Source organism: Empidonax traillii, unplaced genomic scaffold, assembly GCF_003031625.1.
Source record: "Empidonax traillii isolate 1590-97213 ecotype Southwest subspecies unplaced genomic scaffold, ASM303162v1 scaffold323:size719838, whole genome shotgun sequence".
In the NCBI taxonomy this organism is placed as follows: Eukaryota; Metazoa; Chordata; class Aves; order Passeriformes; family Tyrannidae; genus Empidonax; species Empidonax traillii.
Genome location: NW_020955516.1, coordinates 138,028 through 148,563, shown reverse-complemented (window position 1 = coordinate 148,563; position 10,536 = coordinate 138,028). Strand labels below are relative to the sequence as shown.

At 45.7% G+C, this 10,536-nt stretch overlaps 2 long non-coding RNA genes across 2 annotated transcripts; one reads left to right on the top strand and one right to left on the bottom strand.

The window, feature by feature from the left end:
* Window positions 1-1,804: 1,804 nt before the first annotated feature.
* LOC114061288 lies at window positions 1,805-7,521 on the bottom strand. The gene is made up of 3 exons (XR_003572081.1): window positions 7,452-7,521; window positions 5,525-5,592; window positions 1,805-1,861 (listed from the first exon to the last, which is right to left on the bottom strand). It is a non-coding gene; the product is annotated as an uncharacterized LOC114061288 (long non-coding RNA).
* A 170-nt stretch (window positions 7,522-7,691) lies between these two features.
* Window positions 7,692-9,660, top strand: LOC114061289. Its single transcript, XR_003572082.1, has 3 exons — window positions 7,692-7,959; window positions 8,082-8,153; window positions 9,581-9,660. It is a non-coding gene; the product is annotated as an uncharacterized LOC114061289 (long non-coding RNA).
* Window positions 9,661-10,536: the final 876 nt, after the last annotated feature.

Here is a 10,536-nt window from a genome sequence, read left to right as displayed (position 1 = left end):
ACCTCCTTTTCCCCATTTTTAAGGCAAATTCCAGCAATGTGAAGGCTATCAAGCTCAAAGAAAAAAAAAAAAACATTTCCTCTTTAATACAAACTTAGCTCCTCCTGGCTGGTCTTGGCTTGTGCTTCTACAGTGTGAAGGAGGGAATTCTTAGAGGGCTGAAAAAGCCTTCCTGGCTCTACAGTGCTTTTTGAGTTTACAGGTGCCCCACAGCTGGTGCCAGCTATGACACAGCTGTGTCCCAGCACACGGCATCAAACAGCTCTCAGCAAGGTCCATACAAGCCATCTCCAACTGTGACACAAGGCTCTGGGCCCTTCACATTTACTTCTTCCAATATTGTCCAAACTTCATCCTGGTGACCCAACACCCCAGAGCCCACAGAGAGTCACTTTCCCTTAACAATCAGGTGCTTCAGCAGGGACGTCTGCCTGACAAAACCAAAACAGCAGGGGAATGATTTCAGCTTCTAAATCCAACCATCAACTAAAGTGTATTTTACACTTTATTGTAAAACCCCTTGCCCATCATCATTAGGTGCTTGGCCACAAGGCCACTGAAGTCACAGGGTGATGGCATACAGGAGGCAAGGTACTGGGACATTAGCAGATTTGTATGCGTTTAAACTAAACCTTTTATCTCAGGATACATCACACCATTTCTAGATAAGAACCAATGGAGATAAAAGTGCTAACTTGAATCTTAAGCCAGATCATTGCCCCTGGTTTTAGCTGAATGCAGAATTAGGGAAGTCTCTCCCAGAGCCTGACTCTGAATCACTCTTCAAACTCTGAATCACTTGGTTTTAGCTCAGCCACCAGCTCCAGCTAAGGGCAAAATGACCATGTGTAGTTCCCCCAGGGAAATACTCATTGGCTGCAAAACCGCCTTGGAGCCTTCCCACAAGAGAGGAACTGAGATTGCTCCAGCTGTGCCGGTCTGAGGGTGCTGTGGTGGGAAGCAGCAGGGTGCTGCAAGAACAGCCAGCCCTGGGACAGGGTGGCTTTTTGGGTTTCAGTTTGGCTCTACACACCCTGAAGAGAGACCCTCAGGCTCAGTGAAACCCAAGGGGCCACAAGCTCTGTGTTAGGCCTCTTAGGCACATTAACCCTTTACAGCACTCAGTGCCACTGGTCAAAAGGGTTTCTTGGGAAAGGAAAGAGGGTTTGGTGCCAAGAAGATCAATCTTCCTTGAGCCATACCAGCAGAAGGCTGGCCAGGGAGCAGTTGCCATATGAGTCCAGTCCAGGATAAGATCAGGACCATAAAGTGGTCCAGCTCAAGACAAGCCCTGTCAGAGCTGTTCCACAACTGCTCTGTCTCCAGCTCCTGCTGTCTCACATTTTCTCTACTCCTTGCAAGCAGAGCAATTGGATGGTCACAGCTGGGAGCAGAAAGGAAGTTGCTTAAAAACTTCAAGTCCCAGCAACCATAAACAAACCCCAAACCATTGCTGAGTACTATGATGGGTGAATAAATCACACCACTTCCCTACAAGTCAACATAGAATTCCAGGTGGCACTAGGTCAACATCTGAAACTCATAACTCCTCCTCCTTGCTTACATATCTGCAGCAAAGCTTCCCAGGAGGTGATCCAGTGGATCCAGCCATTCCCTACATGATGGTAATGACTGAACCCCCAGTATATGGTCTATCAAACAGGGACAACACTGGCTGTGTGCTTTAAAGTGAGGTTCTGCTTAAGCACTTAATTGGGCTTTACTGTTTAGAAATAATTTGTCCAAAGCACCTAAGAGGTTATAGGATCCCACTTCGGCTGCTCACTGTGGCTCAGGCTAAGGTGGTCATTGGAAGCTGTTCTCAAGGTGGTTTGAAACTCTCTGCCTTCATTTCAGTTTTCTAGAGGTCATTATGGGAGATTTGTGAGGGGAAAGGAATGTTTTTTGGACACATGATTGAGTGGGATAAATAACAACTAGTGAAACATGAGGATAAGTATCAAACTGATGAAAAGCTATCCAAGCTGAACAGAACTAAATATAAATGAAACCTAGCTCTAAGTCTAACGAACAATTGCTTCACAACTGTTCCTAAATCATCCTAAAAAACCCAAAACCAAACAAACAAAAAAGCCAAACCAAAACAAAAACACTACAAACCAAAAAACAAACAAACAAAAAACCCAAAAGTAACACTTTCAAAACTACAGAATGTTTTAAAAATAAAAACGTTAAGGGGGAAAAAAAAGAAAATCATTGTACAGATTCATTTAGGCTGTGCATGGAAAATAAGTCCAAGCTCTTGCTTCCCTCCAGTATGCATTGTAAGAAATCCCCCAATCACTTTTTTCCCCACTGAAGCAGGTTATGTCTCTCCCTTTGTCTCCTGGACACTGAGTGCTCAGCCAACACTAAGGACAGCCAAATGTAATTTAGCCAAGTTCACACCTTCCACTCCAAAATCTGTGATCTCTGCATCAGCCTTCTGTGTGGTAAGGAGGGCCACAAGAGGCCAAATGCACCGTTTGGTAACAGACTCTCCCTTTTCTGGGCTTTTCTCAGCTTTTTCTTCTTCCCATGGTGGCATCTCCCAGCTTTGAGGCCCCATTTGTACTGTGAGCACATGGCACCTCACGGCCAGGACGCGGCTGACATGGCTGAATTTCGCACAAATACAATTTTAAATGCAAAAGCAGGTTCTTAAAAAAATAGAGCAACCCCTCAAGGTCCCAGACTGTGTGATGGATACTGGCCCTGCACTTAAGTGTCTTGCTGAATCAGGGCCATGGCCTATCGATCACAATGATACATTAGTGATGTCATTTTCTCAGAAATGATGATGGAGTCTGGATCTTGGCCAAGACTATTCGACACATACAGGGACAACAGTCCCAACAACAGTCCATGGATTTATTCCCACTGCCCCAGGCCAGATAACACACCTTTACCTGCCCTATGGGCTCAGCATGGTGGGCCCATGGGGTTGGCACAACCTTGCCTTGCCAGTGGCAAATGTGAGCAAGGAAAACTGGTGCTAATTGCAGGTGGACTGTGCAGAGGGTTATAGCTGGGCCTGCCGTGGTATAAACTGGCAGGTGGCTGAACAAAACACAGCTGCTTGCTCGCTCCCCCCACAGGGCGAGAGAATTAGGAAAAAAAAGTAAAATTCATGGGTAGAGATAAAGACATTTTAACATCACATAAATAGAAGGGATAATAGTAATTTAAAAAAAAAAAAAAAAGATATACAAAGCAACTGCTCACCACCCACTTACCAATGCCCAGCCAGTTCCCAAGCAGTGGCCATGGGCCAGCTTTCCCACATTTCATACACTGAGCATGGTGCCACATTATCTGGAAAATCCCTTGGGCCAGGTGGGGTCAGCTGTCCTGGCTGTGTCCCCTCCCAGCTTCTTGTGCCCCTAAACCTCCTCACTGGTGGGGTGAGGAGCTGAAAAGTCCCTGACACTGTGCAAGCCCTGTTCAGCAATAACTGAAACATCAGTGGGTTATCATAGAATCACAGAACGATTTGGGTTGGAAGAAACACAAAACATCATTTAATACCAACCTCTCTGTCATGGGCAGAGACCCTTTTCAGTGGACCAGGTTGCTCAGAGCTCCATCCAACTCAGCCTTGAACAATTCCAGGGATGGTGCATCCACAACTTCTCTGGGCAACCTGTGCCAGCGCCTCGCCACTCTCGCAGAGAAGAATGTTTTTCCCAATGTCTAATCTAACCCTGCCCTCTGCCAGTTTGAAACCATTCCCCCTGGTCCTGTCACTACATGCTATTGCAAAAATTACCTCTCCATCTTTCTTGTTATCAATATTATTCTCATTCTAAATCCAAAACACAGCACTTTGCCAGCTGCTAGGAAGAAAATTAACTCTATCCCAGCTGAAACAAAGATACTGGTCACTAAACCTCACTTAAATAATAAAAATTATTTAGTTAGCATCAATCAAGTAAAATCATTAGCAAACATTCTAACAGCTGTACAGAAAGGTTGCAAGGGAAACTCTATTTCAGATCCAAATTATGGCTCTGGCACCATTCTCACTGTATATGTTTAATACCACCAGTGCCTTAACATTCAGGGCCAGTTGCCTACATTGAATGAATCTCAAAGACTGTAGCTTGGTGCCTGCCAAGCACCGAGCATGGCTCTGCTCTCAGTGTACCAGGCAGAGCTGTGGCAGAAGGAAGGGCCATCATGCAGAGGATGGTGTTTCTCTCTGGTGCAAAGGCTGATCCAAAACCAGAGGCACGGCCACTTTGCCTCCCCTTGGCCAGCCCCAGGAACACACAGAGCACACAGCACGAGCAAGGTGACACCTTAGGGCTGTACTGTGTTGTAAATGCTGAGCAGGGTGAGCAGAGAGGGGGAAGAATATTCTGTGAGAGGAGAGGCAAATGTCTACGGACTGTGCATTCAACATTGCAGTGGCAAGAGCTGCTTTTATTGACATCTGCCATTTTCATCACTGCATATGGAAATAGAGGAAAAGAGATGTTCTAAACCAGCATCCAGATGAGGTCCTGGGAAGCTGCACTCTGTGCCAGTGTACCTGTCCTGAAGCACCTGAGTCACACAGTGATGCATTTACTCAAAGTACAGGACGTTTCCCTTCTCCTCCCTCTTGCATCCTTTCCTCAAATCCATTTTCAAGCCACACAACTTTCTGTCATCCACCCATATGAGCCCATTGCCAGGGTGAGGGTTCATTTGTGATTTTTAGGGGACAGCAACCTCCCCCAGTTTCCCCAGGAGCTGTATGGATTTCTCCAGGAGTTAACTCCAGGAGATCCAGGCACCTGGGCTGACACAGCACCTTGTCAACATGCCCTTCTCAGAACCAACCAACTTCCCCATTCACATCCTGGAGGCTGCCCTGACTCAAAGCTGGTTCATGTTCAGTGCTCTGCTCAGCTCTGCCGTGCTCAGGTTAATGATGCAGGAGAGCAGTCGGGTGTGACTGCAAAGGAAGGGGAGAATGTGCTCCTAGCTTTTCCAAAACAGTTAATCATTAACCCCTTTCATGGTCACAGAAGGTGCTGGCCTCCTTACAAGCTCCCCTTATCAGCCATAATTATTTCCTGATCCGCTCTCCCCTAACTACCTGGCAGACTTATGCACAACACCCCTGAATCACCTGACTGCATTTATTGCCCTATATTCCAAGCCAAATGGGTCTCTGCAGTGTCAGCTGCAATATTCCAGCATGTTATTTCTCCCTGCCCATGCCCAAACATAAAAGCTGTTTTGCCCCCCACCCTGCCCTTTACATCATCCCTCCTTCTGTGACAAAGCAAAACAGAACAGTCATCTAAATACCTCAGCACTTCTTCCCCAAATGCAACAGATCCTCTCACCTACAGCCCAGGAGGGTATTACTGCCATCTCTCTTAGGTCTACTTTAATTTTTCAATCATTTTCATTCTACAGATATTGCCTAGATATCTAAATCAATGTATTTTTATTTTTTGACAAAGAATAGCTCCCCTCCCTAGAGAAGAGAGATGTAAATCCAAATGATAGACCTAAACCTGACACCCACATGGTGTGTTATTTGCCATGTCAGAGGCTGCTTCCTGGGGAGGACAGTTCAGAGTGACCAGCTTAACTCTGTTATTGAATAAAAATGGATAGAGTACTCTGACCAGCAAGGTTGGTCTGAAGAGATAAAGTCAAACCCTCAAGAAGTGAACTTATTGCACCTTTAAAAAACAGGTATAAATTCAGGTAAATAAACACCTCAGTTAAGTAGAAGCTGTATAATCTATAAATAGCACATGCCTATGTAACACTTGTGTTGTACAAGAACTTAATATCAAAACATATACAGAAAGGAACAGAGGTCTCCAGGCACACAGAGGGATAACTGAGAAATGTAAACATGGTATTTCATGATCAAATTAATTTTCTCAGGGAGACAATATCACCTACAAAAAGAAATAAAAGTGCAACAAAGGGCATTTTTAAGTATAGGAGAAAAAACTGGTTTAGGGAAATTCAAAACCACAACAGGAGCAGGGGATGCACACGGAATAACCCCAGGGGCAGATTACACTGCTGTTACCAGCACCAGTGCCTGATACAAGGCTGACTTCACACCCAGAAGGTTACAAGGCTGTTCTGAGACACTTGCAACCTACCACCCAAAACAACGCTTCCCCTTTCTTCCTAGCATAGCACCGACGTAAGGCAGCCAGTAATTCAGAGAGTTCTCAAATACAACCGAGAATTTTGAAATGCTTTGCTCTGCTTGTCTTGGTTGCTGCAGTCAGGCCACTTCTAAGGCCAACCAAGCAGACTGTGCTCCAAAGGGATATTGGCCATGCTCTGAGTGTATAAAATCAAAAGTGTCTCCCTGCACATGCAGTTCTCCACTTTCTGGGCATGTCCAGTGCTTCACTCACTTGCTCTCACAGTCACCCATCATTTTTCTCAGGGTTGCTACTGACAGTGCTTTAAAATTGCCAGCTCAAGGCTCAGGAATGGGTCACAAAGGCAGGATCTCAAAGTATTACTGAAAAGATAGAGAAAAGGAAGGTAAAACCTTCCTTTTTTAAGGCCACCATGAAAAAATGGCCCTGTCATGCGCCTAAGTCATGATTTCTGGGGAGGAATGTCTCATCACCCTCTCTTGGAAAGGATAGTATGGAGAAGAAGAATGGACTGACAAGTGATTTTGCATACTGCTCAGCCCCTTTGTCTGTGTGGGAGGATGCCTCAGCTCAGAAAAGTCATAGCACAGGAGGTGACCGAGGTCTGTAGAGATATAAAGGGCAGAAAACTGATTAAAACACAAGTGTTCAGTCTCCTCACAAAAAGGAAATAAACAAAACAAAACAAACAAAACAAAACGAAAACCCAAACAAAACCAAGCAAAAATTCAGATCAAACTGCAAAACCAGAACCCCTGCAATAACAGAGTGCACCAAAGAAACATCAGGATGCTGATGCCAGCAGATGGGACCATGGGCCAGAGGTTATGCTGGAGGAAGGATCACACTACAAACAGTTTCTCTCTTATGCTCTGCCTAAGCATGTATTACTAGTTCCAGTCCAGGACAAGGTATTAGGTTAAGGTGAGCCTTTGTCCAGAGCCAGTACAGATGCTCCACCAGTGGGGCATAAGCTGAGAGCTAATCTTGGAAAACAAGCCATGTTCCACCCAGAGAAATACCCAGAAGTAATTCTTGGAAATTGTTCATTTGATTTCTTTCAACCTTTTATGTCAGACCCTCTTCCTGCTGTTTTCTTTCAGTTTTTGGTGTTGGGTTTGGGGGTTTTTTGTTGGTTTTTTGTTTGTTTGTTTTGGTTTTTGCTTTTGGGGTTTTTTTTTAAGCATTAAAAAACCAATAGATTTTAAATTGTAGTGAAATACGCTGCAATCAGCAGCCCTGCAGGTTGATGTCAGATGTCTGTCCACAAATAATCCCCAAGTCCCCCTTTACTGCTGCCTGTCCATGTGCCCTGACCCTTAACTAAAGAGGTCTCTTCTAGAGCAAGCCCTGAGCTCATTCCCTGTGGTGCCTTCAGTCTTTGGCCGCTCTGCCAAGAACGCCAACACCAGTAGCTATTACAGAAGTCACTCACTGTGACATGATGTCCCTTCCATGGGGCAGGCAAGTCAAACCACTCCTGCAGGACCCACTGGAGTGGGGAAGTCACCACAAAGCAGAGCCCAGCTCGCTTTTCCCTGCCCAGCACGTCTCGCTCTGTCATTACGACACCGCAGCTTGACCCAACCATTGAACTGCCTAATGCAACAAGATGATTGCAATCAGCAGCCGTGGAAATTATTAGCACCATTCTTTCCATTTTTAATGTAGTTTGAGAGACTTAAATCAAATCTGATGAGGGACAAAGTAGCCAGGGATGAATCCGTGCAGGAAGCAGTAAGCATGTTACCTGTGCTGCAGTTATGCCTCATGTCAGTGCCCCTAAGAGTCTGTTACCAGAGAAGCTTCAACAACTTTTTAGAGGGTATCTTGGCACTACCAGACTGCACAGGGAAAGCTAAAGCTGTGCATTCTGAGCTCCATTCTTTTATTGAAATCTACCTCCCTGCTCAACTGACATAGATAGTGTTGACCTGTCTCCTGTAGGTCCAAAAAGGATGCTACGTTCTTGGTTTTCAGTGGATTTCTGCATAAAGTTCCCCCTGAAGACAGATTTAGGTACCTGGCCTTTAGCAAATACCTATGTCTTCCCGTTCAGCACTTACTGAGCTGTTGCTGGGACACATTCCCAAGGCTGCAGTTCCTGGTTCTCTGCAGGCGTGGGTGGGAGCTTGCTGGTTTTGCCAGCTTGGAGCCTGTGCCCGCCAGCCCCGGGGCATGCAGGGCCCTTCACCCCCATCAAGCTTCATCTTGCCCATCCGCTGCTCAGCCTTGTTTAACCACAGTGAGGGAGGCAGGAAATTGTTTCCTGCCTTCTGAGAAACATTTCATGGAACTGGAAAAAGTTTATCACAGTACTTTCCTGAAGGAGGTTTTGGTTCTCAGGTAAGTTTTCTTTTCCAAAATCTAAGTGAGTCACATATACATCCCCCCGCAAGAAATCCCACATGGGGCAGTGGAGATGTGGGAAAAGCTGGGTTTTGGTTACAAAAACCTGTTCTTACACACACTCCCTCCAAAAGTCCTGAAATGTCCTGGCAGAAATTAGCTGGGTTTGGAACACCCATATCTATAAAAAAGCCCACGCTTCCAATGAAAAAAACCAACAAAACAAAACCAACCATCCAACAAACAAACAAACAAAAAAACAAAAGAGAGGCTCCTGTGTTGCTTTACGCTCTGAACCGAGCCAAGAGATGGGGCTGGTGAGTGAATCACACCCCAGTGCAGCTCGTGGACCAGATTAAATTGCTGCCTCCAGCTCACACGTGTGTCCTGAAGACACTTCCAGGCGTTTCTCCTCCTACCTACCCGAGCTGCGGCTCCCAGGCTGCACCCTGTGCTAAGCTGCCATGGCCACTCAGTGCCCGGAGGGGATCCCCACTGCTGGCACAGACAGATGGCACCAGTCACATCCATTCCCCGTGGCACAGCCGGCCTGTCAGCGCCAGTGACAGCTCCGCTGTGACGGCTCTCGCAGCCAGCGCCCGGAGCGCACCCAGCGCTGCCAAACAGGGACAGAGATCTGCGACTGCCTTTGCTTTGCACCTCTAAAGCCACAGTGGTCACTTTCTTATGAGGAAAAAGCTTCCACTCCATTTGCCAGGTCAGGATTTTGCATTTCCCCATGTCTGGCTCTTTCTATTCACAAAAAAAACCAACCCACCCTTCCTACTACAAGCCATATAGGAGGTCACGTGCAAAGCCCTGGGACTCCAGCTCCCAGAAGAGAGCACTGGAAGGCAAAAACAGGGAAACAAACTATTAATATGATTTTTATCTTTTGCACAGGGGCTCCACCCTCTCTTTCAAGACCATGCATTTAGATAATGAGAAACAGGGTATTCCCACCCCTCACACACAATCCCCTTTTTATTCCCTGTGCAATGAGGAATTGAGACATTAGACTTTCTCAACCACTTCCCACAAGAGCTGACTCTGGCTTTGACTTTGATAATCCAGCTTGACTGATCTTTCTCCGGCAGTGGCAGTGGCGTCAGCAGCCAAAATGATGGATGGGCTTTACAGCTCAAACAGCCTTCCGGAGAGCTGCTTGAAGTGTCTAAAACTAGCAATTTAGGCTTTCTCACATTCCTAAGCCACGAGACGTTCATGGGGACCTTTTTTCTTTTCAGTTAGCTTTGAAACAGGAGCAAAATGAAAAGGGTGAGACCCTCAAGTAGCTATGCTGCACCTATTGCTAGAGAGAGGAAAGGGAATTATAATGACTGGGAAGCAGCAGCAGCTGCCCAAATTTTCTACCATCCCAAATTCCTGATGACTTTGGCTCATACATTGCTTTTCTAGTTTCTCTCCTTTATCTGAATTTTAAATCCAGGTGTCCTGGGCCACATGTGGCAGGAGTGAATGTTACTGCCTACAGATAGAAATTGAAGGCAGGAGACACAGGAAGACAAACAGTTGAGCTGCCACAAAAGACAAAATGTCATCAGCACAGTCACTGTGCATCCTGGAAAGATGCATACTAGTAATTTCTGGCAGTTAGAGGCATTGCAGCTGTCAGGTCACAGTTTCAGATAACCTGAGAAAGACTGAACAGAATATGGGTTTATCTCTGTCATCAGTGGATCTGCGATCACTTGAGTAATGTAACAATGGCTGAACCTTTAAGAGTAGTCAGATTGATAGTCCCCATTAAGATGCTCATCAAAAGCCACTAAAAACCTACTGATTTATGGTTACCAGCAGGAAAGTTTTGTTAGAGGCAGTTATATTTTTCTTCTTCAGCTTTCAGAGGTGCTTTTGTAGAAGTTTCACTGTTTAAGTACTTAGAGCCTAATGAATACTCAAACAATTGTCTGATGTTAAGCTCCCAGGATGCCAGCGATGACTGAGGTTGAAGATAACTTAGAAAAGGATCCAATAGCAAGCAAAGCTCCTACTGATAAACACAATTGCTTGGTGCCCTTCAGAGCTTAAA